An 11025-nucleotide genomic window follows, 5' to 3' on the forward strand; every position below is an offset into this window, starting at 1 on the left:
CTATTCGAGAAGCTTTTAATTCTTCTTGATCTATGTGCTGCCTTTGATACTGTAGACCATTCCATCTTACTGAATCATCTTTAAAGCACAGTAGGACTGTCTGGCCTTGTCCTATACTGGTTCAAATCTTATCTTTCTGATATGTTTCAGTTCGTCTCTGTTGGGGAGGTAAAATCGGCATTATCGGAAGTTGTCTGTGGTGTTCTAGGTCCCTTGTTGTTTTCATTATATATGTTACCGTTAGGTGACATTATCTGCAGACACGTAGTGAACCTCCGTTGCTATGCTGATGATACCCAGTGTAAACTGGGCTCACTCTCCCCAGTTCGTTGTCCCTTTAATGAGAGACCCAGACACAGGAACTTAAGATTTTAGGCGCTTACATGCTATTTTTAATAAACAGAATAAACAAAAACGAAACCAAAACCTAATTCAGTTTCTAGAGTGCTGACTATACACAGGAACACCCTGACTATACTCCGGACAGCTAAGCTGTTTACCGGCTACAAAATAAAACAGAAACACACAGTTTTTAAACAAAGGCTTCACACAATACCTTATTTTCTCTTACGATTGAGCACACTTTCAATCGGGCTCCTTCACACAGCAGCAGCCTCGAACAGACTGCTTGCTCTCTAGAAATACCCTGCACCTGGCTCTAATTTACAATGGTAGCCAGGTGCAGGTGATAATTAAACAATAAATAATTATTAAACAATAATTAAACAAATATACATTTCTGGCAGGGAGGATATTAACCCCCTCCCTGCCTTGTCACACCAGCTATATTTGTCCCTGAAGCCAGGAATTTCTTCTGCTCTGGTGTTATTAGCTACTTACCTTACAGACATCAAGCATTGAATGTCACAGAGCTTTCTAATAATGAATCACTTCACGTGCTGGTTAAATGTAATATGTGAGCACGGGGTTGCACGTAATTCATTCACGTGCTGGGATTCAAGTGAATAATTAATTAGTAATTGAATCCCAGCACAACAGTATATATAGACACATTTTCATTCACTCAGGGTTGTTGGGTGTTCGAGAGTGGAGAACGGGTGAGGAGAAGGAGGAAAGTAGTAAAATAATAATAATCTATAAGTGTTTGTACTCACCGTGTTTGTTTGTCTCTCCGTGCACCGTTTGTTAAGTGTTTAGTACGTTTTGTTTGTCTATTTATTTTGGCACAAGTGCCGTGTCCTGATTTGTGTTTAAAACCTTTTATTTTCTGTGCTGTTTATTAAATGCTGAGCGAAAGCATTCGCTCAGCTCCACCAAACCACAAGTCTCTGTCTGTTTATTTCCTGCTTCTGGTCTGACGCCACCCACTCCGGCCGTCTTTGTGACAGTACTGTACAGTGCTTTGCAATACCTTTGCATAAAAAGTGCTATATAAATGCAATAAATAAATAAATATGTATTTCTAACCTGCTTTCTGTTCATTTATCACCTAGTTGATTTTACTGTTCAATGTCCACTGTATATCCATGGTCCAACGGTCAGGGGTTTGAAGATTCATCAAGGGAGAATGAAATGCTTGAGGGAGAAGGGACAAGGGCCTCGCATTGATCAGTACTTCTTACGAAGTCAGTCAAGTCAGTCGAATGAAATCCAGCGACAGGAAGCAAACCACAGTTCGCAGGATATCAGCACCCCTGTCATAGATGTGAGGAGGACTTGCATGGACACAGTTAGTGATGAACCTAATGATCCTTGTGAACCCGGTCAGACAAACCAGCATAAGAGAGGAAAGAACCTCAACGGGCACAAGCCTGGAGTTAAATGGCCAAGAGCTTGTGAGAAAACTGCATGGGACACAGTAAACACAGATCTCTGCGTTGCATTGGAAAGATTAAGTGGAACAGTTGAAAAGAAGCTGGATAAATTTGGGGACATCATCTACGCATATGGAAGTGAGAGGTTTGGAGTTGAAAAAAGGAAGGAAAAAGAACTATTCCTGGAAAGTCTAGACGGCAGCAAGAGATTGAACGCTTAGTTAGAGAAAGGAGACAGCTGAGGAACCAATGGAGAAGAGCAGAACAAAGTCAGAAGGAGGGACTCAATCTCTTACAAAGGGTCATAAAAGATAAGCTTGCAACATTGCGCAGAGCTGAGCGCCTACGGAAACGCTACAAAAAGAAGGAGCGTGCGAGAGCTAACTTTTATAAAGACCCATTCAAATTTGTAAAGAAGTTATTCACCAGTGAGAAGAATGGCACACTAAAAGCATCTAAGGTTGAGCTGGAGAGATATTTGGAGGAAACACATACAGATTCAAAAAGGCAGGAGCCTATGTCAATTCCGTCAGACATCCCACCTATCAATCCACCAGAATACCAAATGGAGGACTGTGCACCTAAGTGGAAAGAAATAGAGCAAGCTGTGAAAAAAGCAAGGGCTTCATCATCTCCAGGGCCTAATGGAGTTCCGTACAGAGTGTACAAGAGTGCTTCAGGAGTTCTACGAATTCTGTGGAAATTGATGAAAGTGGCATGGGAAAAACAGGTTGTACCAAGAGCATGGCGCCGAGCAGGTGGAGTCTTTATACCTAAAGAAAAAGATTCTACAAGCATCAGTCAGTTTCGTCCCATTTCCCTATTAAACGTAGAAGGCAAGATTTTCTTCAGCATTATTGCTCAGAGATTGTCAGCTTACCTATTAAAGAACTGCTTCATTGACACTTCAATACAAAAAGCGGGCATTCCAGGTTTCCCAGGTTGCTTAGAACACATCAATGTGATCTGGCAACAAATTCAATCAGCTAAAAAGGAGAGGAAGGAGCTCCATGTGACATTCCTGGATTTGGCTAATGCATATGGTTCAGTGCCACATGAACTACTTTGGGCAGCATTTGATTTTTTCAGTGTACCGATGACAATAACAAATTTAGTGAAAGCCTATTTTGGAGATTTGCAATTCAGTTTTTCAACTTCAGAATTCAGCACTACATGGCAATGCCTAGAGGTTGGAATAATGGCAGGATGCACCATTTCTCCACTGGCTTTTACCATGGCAATGGAAGTAATCATTAGGGCATCAAAATGGGTAGTAGGAGGAGAGCGCTTGGCTTCTGGAATGCGACTACCACCAATTCGAGCATACATGGATGACATGACAACCATGACTACAACAGTAGCCTGCACTAATCGATTATTGGGCAAATTAACCAATAACATTGAATGGGCACGAATGCAATTCAAGCCCACTAAATCAAGGAGCATCTCTATAATTAAAGGCAAAGTAGTAGATAAAACATTCTTCATTAATGGTGAGGCAATACCAACAGTGTCTGAGAAGCCAGTGAAGAGTCTTGGGAGATGGTACGACGGGGATCTAAAGGACACAGTTCGTGTGGGAGAAGTTAGACAACAAGCAGTGGAAGGGTTGAAGAGCATAGACAGCTGCGCTCTACCAGGTAAACTAAAACTCTGGTGCTTTCAGTTTGGTCTACTGCCGAGGTTGCTGTGGCCACTGACTGTGTACGAGGTTTCTTTGACAACAGTAGAGAAGCTGGAAGCTTTAATCAGTTCATACATCAGGAAATGGTTGGGAGTTCCACGCTGCCTCAGCAGAGTGGGACTTTATGGTAAAGGAATACTGCAGCTACCAGTCTCTGCTCTGACCGAGGAGTTTAAGTGCGCCAAGGTCAGACTGGAAATGACTTTAGTAGAGTCACGCGATAAATGCGTAAGGGAGGCAGCACCTGTGTTGAAAACTGGAAGAAAGTGGGCAGCAAAGAAAGCTGTGGAAGATGCAAAGGCTGCCCTTCGAATTGGTGATATCATGGGGCAAGTTCAGCATGGAAGAGGGGGTCTTGGTTTCAGTTCAACTCCTCCTACATGGCACAAGGCGGCCCCAGCTCAAAGGAGGAAGCTGGTAGTCAACGAGGTGCAAAAGCAGGAGGAGAGGATGAGGTGTATAAAGGCCATTTCCCAGGCCAAGCAGGGAGAATGGATGAGATGGGAGAGTGTGGAACAACGCAAGATTGGCTGGAAAGACCTATGGTCAATGGAACAGAGCAGGATCAGTTTCCTCATCAGGTCAACATATGATGTTCTCCCATCACCACAGAACCTAAACCTCTGGGTAGGAGAGGATCCCTCATGTCCTTTGTGTTCATCACCTGCAACATTAAGGCACATTTTGACAGGATGTAAGGTGGCTCTTAGCCAAGGACGGTTTACTTGGCGCCATGACCAGGTGCTGCGATGTTTGGCCTTAGCATTGGAAGACAAGCGTAACATGACCAATAAGTTGTCACCTGTTCCATCAAAACATTACACACAAAAGACAACATTCCTCCGCCCAGGAGAGCAACCACCAAGAAAAGGTGTTAAAACCAATTCTCGCCCAGGACAACTGGAAGCTGCTAGAGACTGGAAAATGCTGGCAGATGTTGGTCAACGGCTTATTCTTCCACCTGAGATTGCCACCACTAACCTTCGACCAGATATTGTCTTGTGGTCTGGATCAGCACGCCTTGTTCACCTGGTAGAGTTAACAGTGCCATGGGAGGATGCTGTAGATGAGGCGTATGAGAGGAAGAAACTGCGGTATGCTCAACTAGCTGAAGCGGAACAGCGAGGATGGAGAGTCCGGGTTTACCCAGTGGAAGTGGGTTGTCGAGGATTTGTGGCACACTCTACAACCCGGTTTCTCAGAGACGTCGGATTCAGTGGCCAAGAGTTGCGTCGCACAGTGAAGAACTTATCTGAAGCAGCAGAGAGGAGCAGCAACTGGCTGTGGTTGAGACGGAAAGATTCTGGCTGGGGACAGGTAAGTAAGCTGGGCTGAGTTGAGTGGGGGACGGAGGGAGGTGATGCTGGGACGCCAGAATCACCGTCGAGCCCTCTTGAGGTGTCGTGGGCTAGTCGACGAAACACTGAGGATGGAAGGTGCCCACTTGAAAACCCCAGAGATGTACCCTACTTAGCTCAATCCAGACGGTTGTCATGCTGATGCGCTGGGGAGGCCGCACTTTGGTTGATCCCCGGAGCCAGCATCGCAGCCGTTGTGTGTGCTGATGCGCCAGGGAGGCAAAATAAGCTGATCCCTGGAGCCAGCATTACACTTCAGCCATTAACACCAGACAGAAGGATATCTACATCATCATATGGAAGGAAACGTAAATGGATGGAGACACATATGGATCACATTAGTTTACTGTAAAGCTACGTCTTAGTTGGTGCTTATCTTGGCGAGAGCCGAGTTCAAATCAGCATGAAGTTTTAACATCTACTCTCGTGTAATGGAAATCATGTATTATTATTATTGTTTTACTTTGTACAGTCAAGTCTCTTTTGAACTTGGGTTACACACATTTCCTTATAACACATTTTTTTTTAACAAGGTACTGGACTGAAGGTAATAATATCTTTACATCAACTGAAGGTTTACATCAACACAAAATCACTTTTCTCTAAAACATTTCATTTTAGTTTGTTGAAATGTAAGTGTATGTGTAAGTTTGTATGAAGTGCTTGGTTAACTTGATTTTGTACTCATCTATTTCCAGACGAATCTTCTGATGGAAGTTAGGAGAGATTTTATTCACAAAAGACACAGTAAGACATGCCAGCAGTGTATAAAGTAAAAAAAAAACTGTTTTGTAATTCTGAACAGAATTAAAAAAAATGCCCTTTGTTTATTAATGTTCTCACTATGTTCATTCGACAGTTCCCCCCTACACAGCGGTATAGAAAGCAGCACCCTGGGAGGTGTGTGAACCCGCGTCCCTCACGACTCTAGCGATGCTAAAGGAGCTGGGGCTGCTACTTGCTGTTATCTACACACCACCCGGTTGTATATCCTCCTTTCTTACACATTTGTTTAAGTTTCTTTCTCAACTTATCTTAGCAGATAATATATTAATTATTGGAGACTTTAATATTCACATAGAAGATCTTCCTCAATCTCCAGCTACTGTCGATTTTATATCATTGATTGATAGTCTGGGCTTTACAACCCATATTGGAAGACACACCCTTGATTTCATTTGAACTCGTGGTTGTACTCTGGAGGGCTTACTGAGAACAGAAATAGCTTTTTCTGATAATTATTTAGTATCTGCTAAACTTCTGGTCCCGAGACTGCCCCCACTTGTGCATGATAAGTTTATGTCCCTTCGCCCAGAGGAAAAATCTTACTCCAGTAGTCCTTGCTCCGTGTCTCGCCACCTCAATGAGTTGCCGAGGATGTAACTGAAGCTGTGAGTTTTCATAACACCACTTTAACTAAAATTGCAGATGCAGTTGCCCCAGTTACCATTGGTTTAGAACGGTATAGCTGGTATACGGCTGAGTTAAGAACACTAAAGATAGGGGGGTGTAAACTGGAAAGGGCTTGGAGACTTTCTGGTACGGTTGAAGACGGCTTAAATTGGATTATCCACCATAAACACTACTGTAAGCAGCTCTATAAGACAAGAATTAAATATTACTCTGGCATTATTTCTTTAGTGGTAACTCAAGAGTTTTATTCTCCATCTTTAACAACATTATTACTCTGAGGTCCCCATACAGCAGAACTAGTTCTACTGCTCAGTCGCTGCTGTCATGTCATGACTGCTGCACACTTGATAAATACAATCAGCTTCATTCAAGGTCACATATCCTTGGCATGATCCTTGGATCTGAGGCTGAGTTGTTGGCGATCGCCCCATAATTCCCGTTTAGCTTCATGGAAGTTTCTCAGGCTGGAGTTTTAGGACTACATGAGGCTACGTGACTGTGACAGAGAGTGAATCAATTCTAGTCAACAATCTCCCTCCCGACCTGTGAGAGCACGGTATAACAGGAACAGTGTGCCCCGGATTGGATGGTTTGACAGTTTATTCCAGGGTCAGTTGGAAGTCGGCCATCCAGAAAGAGGGCCGAGTCACAATACCAGAAGTCATCACCTTACTGCAGTAGGCGATGTGTCAGGATGGAGGATTGGAGGATACATGATTGCACTTGCTACCGAAGGGGGCGTGACTGAGGGTATATCAGGGGATGTGGCAAAGCAATCTGTTCCTTTGTTATGGTTACAGAAAGACCTGTAAAGGACGAACAAGTGAAAAAGTGTTTAGTGTTGTCTTATCTGACTGTTTAACTGTTGTTATTTGTTATTCTAGATGGTTAAATATCCGGGAACTGTCTCGCTAAGCCAGCATCAAACCCGGACTACACTGCACTACTGCTGTCACTGATTATTGTGTTAAATCACCACTTGCACTATGAGCCTCACTATTGGACCTGTGATTGTGTGTGTATAAAGTGTGTGTATAAAGTGTGTGTCATTATTAGTATTATTATTTCGAGACTGAACCCCGTGGTTTACCTGCGCTGTACACATTGTTGTGTAGAGCCAGGTATTATTACACCGTGTAACATTTTTTTTTTTTTTTTGGCTCCTGGGTAGTAAGTTTTATTTCCTAATTGCTTATGCCTCAAAAGTATAGAAAATGGCTATTATTCCCCACAAACTTTGCTTTTGTGACCAGGACAGTGATATTTTGAAATTTACCTATTTTCCAGAACATTCCAGATAGATTCAGTGCTGAGTAAACTTGGAGTAACTTCTAGAACTTTCTAGAACTTTCCAGTAATATAAATAGTAGTATAAATACAGGGGCCTTAAGCCCACCAGTTCAGTTTAGTTCCAGCTGCCTAAGTGGATACATACAGTGCCTTGCGAAAGTATTCGGCCCCCTTGAACTTTGCGACCTTTTGCCACATTTCAGGCTTCAAACATAAAGATATGAAACTGTAATTTTTTGTGAAGAATCAACAACAAGTGGGACACAATCATGAAGTGGAACGAAATTTATTGGATATTTCAAACTTTTTTAACAAATAAAAAACTGAAAAATTGGGCGTGCAAAATTATTCAGCCCCCTTAAGTTAATACTTTGTAGCGCCACCTTTTGCTGCGATTACAACTGTAAGTCGCTTGGGGTATGTCTCTATCAGTTTTGCACATCGAGAGACTGACATTTTTGCCCATTCCTCCTTGCAAAACAGCTCGAGCTCAGTGAGGTTGGATGGAGAGCATTTGTGAACAGCAGTTTTCAGTTCTTTCCACAGATTCTCGATTGGATTCAGGTCTGGACTTTGACTTGGCCATTCTAACACCTGGATATGTTTATTTGTGAACCATTCCATTGTAGATTTTGCTTTATGTTTTGGACCATTGTCTTGTTGGAAGACAAATCTCCGTCCCAGTCTCAGGTCTTTTGCAGACTCCATCAGGTTTTCTTCCAGAATGGTCCTGTATTTGGCTCCATCCATCTTCCCATCAATTTTAACCATCTTCCCTGTCCCTGCTGAAGAAAAGAAGGCCCAAACCATGATGCTGCCACCACCATGTTTGACAGTGGGGATGGTGTGTTCAGGGTGATGAGCTGTGTTGCTTTTACGCCAAACATAACGTTTTGCATTGTTGCCAAAAAGTTCGATTTTGGTTTCATCTGACCAGAGCACCTTCTTCCACATGTTTGGTGTGTCTCCCAGGTGGCTTGTGGCAAACTGTAAACGACACTTTTTATGGATATCTTTAAGAAATGGCTTTCTTCTTGCCACTCTTCCATAAAGGCCAGATTTGTGCAGTATACTACTGATTGTTGTCCTATGGACAGAGTCTCCCACCTCAGCTGTAGATCTCTGCAGTTCATCCAGAGTGATCATGGGCCTCTTGGCTGCATCTCTGATCAGTCTTCTCCTTGTATGAGCTGAAAGTTTAGAGGGACGGCCAGGTCTTGGTAGATTTGCAGTGGTCTGATACTCCTTCCATTTCAATATTATCGCTTGCACAGTGCTCCTTGGGATGTTTAAAGCTTGGGAAATCTTTTTGTATCCAAATCCGGCTTTAAACTTCTCCACAACAGTATCTCGGACCTGCCTGGTGTGTTCCTTGTTCTTCATGATGCTCTCTGCGCTTTAAACGGATCTCTGAGACTATCACAGTGCAGGTGCATTTATACGGAGACTTGATTACACACAGGTGGATTCTATTTATCATCATTAGTCATTTAGGTCAACATTGGATCATTCAGAGATCCTCACTGAACTTCTGGAGAGAGTTTGCTGCACTGAAAGTAAAGGGGCTGAATAATTTTGCACGCCCAATTTTTCAGTTTTGTATTTGTTAAAAAAGTTTGAAATATCCAATAAATTTCGTTCCACTTCATGATTGTGTCCCACAGTTTCATATCTTTATGTTTGAAGCCTGAAATGTGGCAAAAGGTCGCAAAGTTCAAGGGGGCCGAATACTTTCGCAAGGCACTGTATCTGCATTTTTCTGAGATGGCATCAAGGTCATAGGAGACTTCAAAATGGTGGCATTCCTGATGGGTCTCCAAGGTGGTTTTACCAAGTTTCCCTGCTATCTTTGCCTTTGGGACAGCAGGGACACCAAGGCGCACTACCACAGGCGGGACTGGCCACAGCAGACCGAGTTCTCTGTGGGGAGGAACAACGTCAAGTGGGAACCACTGGTGGACCCCCGGAAGGTGCTGATGCCACCACTGCACATCAAATTGGGCCTTATGAAACAATTTGTCAGAGCTCTAGATAAGGAGTCGGCAGCCTTCAAGTACCTTCAAGACTTCTTCCCTAAGCTGTCTGAGGCAAAGGTCAAAGCCGGTGTCTTCGTCAGACCACAGATAAAGAAGATCCTGGAGTGCAATGAATTCCCCAAGAAGCTCACTAGTAAGGAGAAAGCGGCTTGGAATAGCTTTGTCGCAGTGGTTCGGGGCTTCCTGGGCAATCACAAGGCCGAAAACTATGTGGAGCTGGTTGAGACTCTGGTAAAGAACTACGGCACAATGGGCTGTAGGATGTCCCTCAAAGTCCATATCCTTGATGCTCATCTTGATAAATTCAGGGAGAACATGGGAGCGTACTCGGAGGAGCAAGGCGAGCGCTTCCACCAGGATATACTGGACTTTGAACGCCGCTACCAAGGACAGTATAACGAGAACATGATGGGAGACTACATTTGGGGGCTGATTCGTGAAAGTGATTTACAGTATAATCGTAAATCTCGAAAAACTACTCACTTCTAAATCTTTTGTAGTCATTTTTGTATTACTTTAGTATAAATTAATACATGTTAATTTGGATTCATATGTTGTTTTTTTCTGACTTTATGTGAATGAAAAGACACAAATTCGCCTGTTTTCTCATTAGAAATAGGTACATTTCAAAATATCACTATTCTGGTCACAAAAGCAAAGTTTGTGGGGAATAATAGCCATTTTCTATACTTTTGAGGCATAAGCAATTAGGAAATAACACTTACTACCCAGGAACAAAAATTGTGTTACATAAGGTTGCCAAACAAGCAACCCAGCACAAATAATGAGCTGTTTTTCACCGTGAACTGTGTTGTGTTTGTTATTAGTGAGCAGTGCATCGCCTCTACACCTGCACACTGCAAACGACTTTGCCACAGTGACCCACGACCTGTCTTTTGGACCCTTTGCTGTCCAATATACTCTGTCAGTGTGGGACTGAGCTTGCACCATGCCTGACTCACATTTTAAATATTTCATTAAGAACCGGCACTGTCCGAGTCGAATTAAAACAGGCCCTCATAAGACCTGTGTTGAAAAAGGCTGATTTATCAAACTATTGCCTCATCTCTAATATACCATTTCTCTCTAAGTTACTTGAGCGTGGTGGTTTACATCCAGCTCTCAAAACACATAATGGCCAATAATTTATTAGATCCTGTGTGACAGGCAGAAAACATTATGTGAGTTTTGTAGATCAGGACCCTGAGGTAGACCGTGTCTCACACAGAACACATGATGTGAGTTTTGTAGATCAGGACCCTGAGGTAGACCGTGTCTCACACAGAACACATGATGTGAGTTTTGTAGATCAGGACCCTGAGGTAGACCGTGTCTCACACAGAACACATGATGTGAGTTTTGTAGATCAGGACCCTGAGGTAGAACGTGCCTCATACAGTTCCACATGGTTCTGATCTGGGTCCCCTGCTCTTTAGTATTTATATGCTGCCACTTGGATTACTGATACG

This window comes from Acipenser ruthenus, chromosome 21 (genome assembly GCF_902713425.1).
Source record: "Acipenser ruthenus chromosome 21, fAciRut3.2 maternal haplotype, whole genome shotgun sequence".
NCBI classification, from domain to species: domain Eukaryota; kingdom Metazoa; phylum Chordata; class Actinopteri; order Acipenseriformes; family Acipenseridae; genus Acipenser; species Acipenser ruthenus.